The following is a 5,937-nucleotide window of genomic DNA, read 5'->3' on the forward strand; positions in this document are numbered from 1 at the left end:
CTGCAGTAAATATGGGGGTGCATTTCTTTTTTCAAAATAGTATGTTGAAATTCTGCAAATAAACACCCAGATGTGAAATTGATTGGTCAAAAAGAAGTTCTATTTTTAATTTTTTGAGGAGCTTTCATATTATTTTCCATAGTGTCTGCACCAATTCGCAATCGCATCACCAGTGCATAAGGGTTCCCTTTTCTCCACCCTCTGGCCAACATTTGCTGTTTTTTGATTTACTGATGATAGCCATTCCGAAAGGTATGTGGTGATATGCCATTGTGGTTTTAATTCGCTTATATCTGCTAGTTAAATATGAAAAGTGAACATCTTTTCATATGTCTGTTGGCCATATATATGCCCTCTTTGGAGAAATGTCTATTCAGGTCCTCTGCCCACTTTTTAATTGGAGTATTTGGGGGATTTTTGGTACTGAGTTGTATATTCTTTATAAATTATGGCTATTAATCCCTTATTAGATATATCACTGGTGAATATCTTCTGCCATTCAATAGATTGTCTTTGTTTTGTTGATTGTTTCCTTTGCTGTGCAAAAGCTTTTTCATTTGAATGTGGTCCCATTAATTACGACTACATCATTTTTTTTTTCCTTTTTTTCCCCCTTGGTGAGGAGATACATCAGAAAAATTATCAACTAAGAGCAATGTCAGACAACTTACTGCCTACACTTTCTTCTAGGAGAATTATGGTTTCAGTTCTTAAAATATTTAAGTCTTTAATCCATTTTGAGTTTATTCATGTATATGGAGTAAGAAGATGGTCCAGTTTCATTTTTTGGCTTGTATCTCTCATTTTCCCAATGCCATTTGTTGAATAAACTGCCTTTACCCCATTGTATTTTCTTGACCTTTTTGTTATAGATTTAATGACCATATAGGCATGGGTTTATTTCAGACTCTCTATTCTGTTCCACTGATCTAGGTGTCTGTTTTCATGTCAGTACCATGCTGGCATAATTACTATAGCATTGTATATAGTTTGCTATCAGGTAGCATGATACCTCCAACTGTGTTCTTTCTCTAGATTACCCTATTTGGGGTGTTTTATGGTTCCATATAAATTTTATGATTATTTGTGCTAGTTCTACAAAAAATGTCATTGGTATTTTGATGGAAATTGCATTAAATCTATAGATTGCTATGGGTAGTATAGATATTTTAATGATCTTAATTTGCCCTATTCATAAGCATGGTATATGTTTCCATTTATTTGTATCTTCTTCAATTTCTTTCTCAATGTCTTAAAATTTTCCAAGTATTTTACTTCCTTGGTTAAATTTATTCCTGGGTCTATGGCCATGCTACCCTAAACAAACCCAATCACATTCTGATCTTGGAAGCTAAGCAAGGTCGGGCCTGGTTAGTACGTGGATGGGAGACCACCTAGGAAGACCAGATGCTGTAGGCGAAAAAAATAAGTAAATAAAAGGGACTGTAAGCTGACAAGGTCCTTGCAATCTGTGAGGTCAACCAAGGGTTGCCTTGCCTAAAAGAAAAATAATTTAAAAAATTAAAAAAAATTATTCCTAGGTATTTTTTTGATGAAACTGTAACTGAGATTGTTTTCTTAATTTCTCTTTCTGAAAACTCATTATTGGTGTATAAAAGTGAAGCAAAATTATGAACATTAATTTTGTATCTTGCCACTTTAATAAATTCATTTATCAGTTTTAAGTTTTTATTTGGTGGAATCTTTGGGGTTTTCTATATATAGTATCATGTCATCTCACCTACAATTAATAAGTTTTACTTCTTTCTTTGCAATTTGGATGCCTTTTACTTTTTCTTGTCCGATTGCTATGGCTAGGACTTCCAATACTGTGCTGAATAAAAGCGGTGAAAGTGGACCTCCTTGTCTGGCCCCTGATCTTAAGGGAAACACTTTTAGCTTTTCACCTTTGAGTATAATGTCAGCTGTGAGTTTGTCATATACAGCCTTTATTATGTTGAGGTATGTTCCCTCTATTTCCACTTTGCTGAGAGTTTTTATCATAAATAGATGCTGCATTTTGTCACTTTTTCTGCATCTATTGATATGATCATATGGTTTTAATCATTTGATTTGTTAATGTAGTATATCACATTAATTGATTTGCAGATATTGAACCAATTGCATCCCTGGAATAAATCCCACTTGATCAAGGTGTATGATCTTTTTAAAATATTGCTGAATTTGATTTGCTAATATTTTGTTGAAGATTTCTGCATCAGTGTTCATAAAGGATATTGGCCTATAATGTTTTTTTGTAATGCCTTTGTCTGATTTTGAAATCAGGATAATGGTGGTCTCATAAAATGAGCTAGGGAGCCTTCACTCCTCTTGTATTATTTGGAATTTAAGAACGATGGGTATTAATTCTCCTTTGAATGTTTGGTAAAACTCACCTGTGAAGCCATTCAGTCCGGGCCTTTTGTTTATTGGGAATCTTTTTATGATTATTCGATTTCATTAGTAGTGATCAATTCATTCAGATTTTCTGATTTTCTTAATTCGGTCTTTAAAAAATGTATGTTTCTAGGAATTTAACCATGTCTTCCAGATTGCCCAATTTGTTGACATATAATTGTTCATAGTATTTTCTTATAATCTTTTGTATTTCCATTATGTCAGTTGTCACTTCTCTTTCATTTCTGATTTTATTTGAATCCTCTCTTTTTAAAAAAAGTCTGGTTAAATGTTTATCAATTTTGTTTTTATTTTCAAAGGACGAGCTTTTCGTTTCATCTTCTGTATTGTTTCTTTAGACTCTATTTCATTTCTTTCTTCTCTGATCTTCTTTATTTCCTTCCTTTTACTCACTTTAGGCTTTGTTTACAGTTCTTTTTCTACTTCCTGTAGGTATAAGCATAGATTGCTGATTTGAGATTGTTCCTGTTTCTTGAGATAGGCTTGTATTGCTATAAATTTCCTTCTCAAAACTGTTGTCACCGTATCCCACAGATTTGAGAATGTTTTTATTTTCATTTGTCTCAAGATCTTTTATTGATCTCATTTTAAACCTATTTATTATTTAACAGCATGTTATTTATAGCCTCCATATACTTGTCTTTCAGTTTCCTTCTTGTCATTATTTCTAGTTTCATATCATTGATGTCGAAGAAAAAGCTCGATATAATTTAAATCTTAATTTTATTAAGACTTATTTTGTGGCATAATATGTGGTCTATCTCGAAAAATGTTCCACGTGCACTTGAAAAAATGTATATTCTGCAGCTTTGAGGTGAAATCTAAAAACATTTATATAAAAATATCTATATAAAAATATCTATTAAATTCATTTGGTCTAGTGCATCGAGATCTTATTTGCTTGTTGACTTTGTGTCTGAAAGATCTGTCCATTGGTGTCAATGGTGTGTTAAATTCACCTACTATGACTGTTATATTGTCTTCTCTCCCTTTATGTCGGTCAATATTTGCTATGTTGGGTGCATACATGTTTACTAGGGTTATATCCTCTTGTTAGATTGATCCCTTTATCATTATGTAATGTCCTTGTCTCGTATTATAGCTTTTGTTTTAAAGTCCAGTCTGATTATAGGTATTGCTTCCCCAGCATTTTTTTTTCATTTCTATTTGCATGAAATATCTTTTTCCATCCCTTTACTTTCATTTCTGGCTGGTTCATTTTTATGGTTTCCATGTTATTTTTTATGCTTACTATCTCTTTGTTGAATTCTCACTGAGATCGTCTATTCTTCCCCTTTCAATCTGAAGTGGGTCTCTTGTACACAGCATATATATATATGTATGTATATGTATATGTATATATATATATGTATATATAGTTTTCTTATCCATTCAGCTATCCTATGTCTTCTGATTGGAGCATTTACAGTTAGAGTGATTATTGATAGGTACATAGTTATTGCCATTTTGTTATACATACTTATGTTCTTTTTTTCCTTTTCTTAAAAAATTTCATTTAACATTTCTTTTAATACTGGCTTGGTAGTAACAAATTCTTTTAGTTTTTTCTTGTCTGGGAAGCTATTTCTCTTTCAGTTTTGAATAACAGCTTTTCTTGGTAGTCTTGGTTATAGGTCCTTAATTTCCATCATTTTGAATATTTCGTGCCAATCCCCCTGGCCTGCAAAGTTTCTGTTGAGAAGTCAGCTGACATTCTTATAAGAGCTCCCTTGTTAGTAACTAAGTGCCTTTATCTTGCTACTTTTAGAATTCTTTGTCTTTAACGTTTGCCATTTTAATTATGATGTGTCTTGGTGTGGGTCTTTTTGAGTTCACCTTTTTTGGGGACTCTCTGTGCTTCCTGGATTTGTATGTCTATTTCCTTTGCCAAGTTAGGAAAGTTTTCAGTCATTATTTCTACAAATAGGTTCTCGATCCCTTGTTCTTTCTAATCTTCTGGTATTCTATGACGTGAATGTTGTTACACTTGAAATTGTCCCAGAGGTCCCTTAAACTATTCCTATTTTTTAAAATTCCTTTTGTTATTGTTGTTGTTCCAAATAAATGTTTTCTGCTATCTTGTCTTCCAAATCAGTGATTCAGTCATCTGCTTCATTTTATCTGCTGTTGATTCCTTCTAGTGTATTGTTCATTTTAGATGTTGTATTCTTCATTTCTGACAGGTTCTTTTTTATGGGTTTTATGTCTCTTTTATTGCTTATTATCTCTTTGTTAAAGTTCTCACTGAAATTATTTATTCTTCCCCAAAGTTCATTGAGTATTCTTATAACCAGTGTTTTGAACTCTGTATCTGGTAGGTTGCTTCCCTCTATTTCATTTAGTTCTTTTTCTGGATTTTTCTCCAGTTCTTTCATTTGTGACATGTTTCTTTCTTTCCTCATTTTGGCTGCCTGTGTTCATTTCTATATATTAGGTTCATCTGCTACATCTCCCAGTCTTGGCCAGTGGCCTTATATAGTAGGTGCCCTGTGTGACCCAGTGGTGCAGTCTCCCTGATCACCTGCACTGTGTGTTCCAGAAGTGTTCCTTGTGTGAGTTGTGTGTGCCCTTCTGTTGTAATTGAGTTCTGACTGCTGTTGGCATATCAGTTGGTAGGACTGGCTCTCAGTTTGACTGGCTATGAGGATTGGTCATGACCACAGCATATGTGTTACTGTGTGGGAGCTGGCACCATGGAGCAAGATTTGCCCTAGTGTAATCTAGTGGCTTCCAAAACCACCTTTTGGTTGTGCCACGTATGGGGCTAACTGGGTAGTATTCTTTTGTGGTGTGAAGCTGGTTCTGGGGCCTCTTGGGAGAGTCTCCCATGCAGTCTAAGTTCAGCCACCACCTGTGGCTGGCCCAGGGATCTAATAGGAGCTATAAAGCTGAGGTTGGTCACTGCTTGTGCTGACCCTGGAGGCTCATGGAAGAGGCCACACTGAGAACCAAGGCTGGCTGCCACCAGTACCATGCCTAGGAAAGTTCAGCAAAATGCCCAAGGCACCTTGAAGCCTGATGCCACCTTCTGACTGCCCATAAGGCTCAGCCGCTGAAATAACCTTGGACGGTATGTGAGTTAGGTGAGTCTACGTCCCAGATAGTCACGAGGGTGGGGCAGGTGTTATTCACCAGGTTAATGCAGATCCAAGTTTGGTGCCAGTACTGAACCTAGGGCCCCTTAAAAATGTCTCAGAGCACATTGAGGCCAGCATCACCTGTCTTGGCCCTGCAGATCCCCAAGAGTTGTCCAATATAGACTGCAGCACAGGTTAGGGCTGGTTTCCCGCCACCAGAAGTGCTCCTGGCAGCGCCCACTATTTGCTACTGAAAGAGTCTCCTGTGGTGCACAAGTTGGGTAGAGCGGGGTCCCAGGGAGTCATCAAAGTGGAGAGAGCAGAGATCACTAGGCCATTACAGTTTTAGGTTTGGCTGTACAGAGGGAAGGCTCAACACAGGCAAGATGGCACCATTCTATAGGCTAGAAGGGAGGAGAACTCAACACAAGGACAATGACAG

The 5,937-nt window shown here is 35.9% G+C and overlaps 1 pseudogene; it reads left to right on the top strand.

Moving 5' to 3' along the window:
- The first annotated feature begins 1,299 nt into the window (after nucleotides 1-1,299).
- Nucleotides 1,300-1,419, top strand: LOC112478768 (annotated as a pseudogene).
- Nucleotides 1,420-5,937: the final 4,518 nt, after the last annotated feature.

Source organism: Pteropus alecto, unplaced genomic scaffold (genome assembly GCF_000325575.1).
Source record: "Pteropus alecto unplaced genomic scaffold, ASM32557v1 scaffold22, whole genome shotgun sequence".
Lineage (NCBI taxonomy): Eukaryota > Metazoa > Chordata > Mammalia > Chiroptera > Pteropodidae > Pteropus > Pteropus alecto.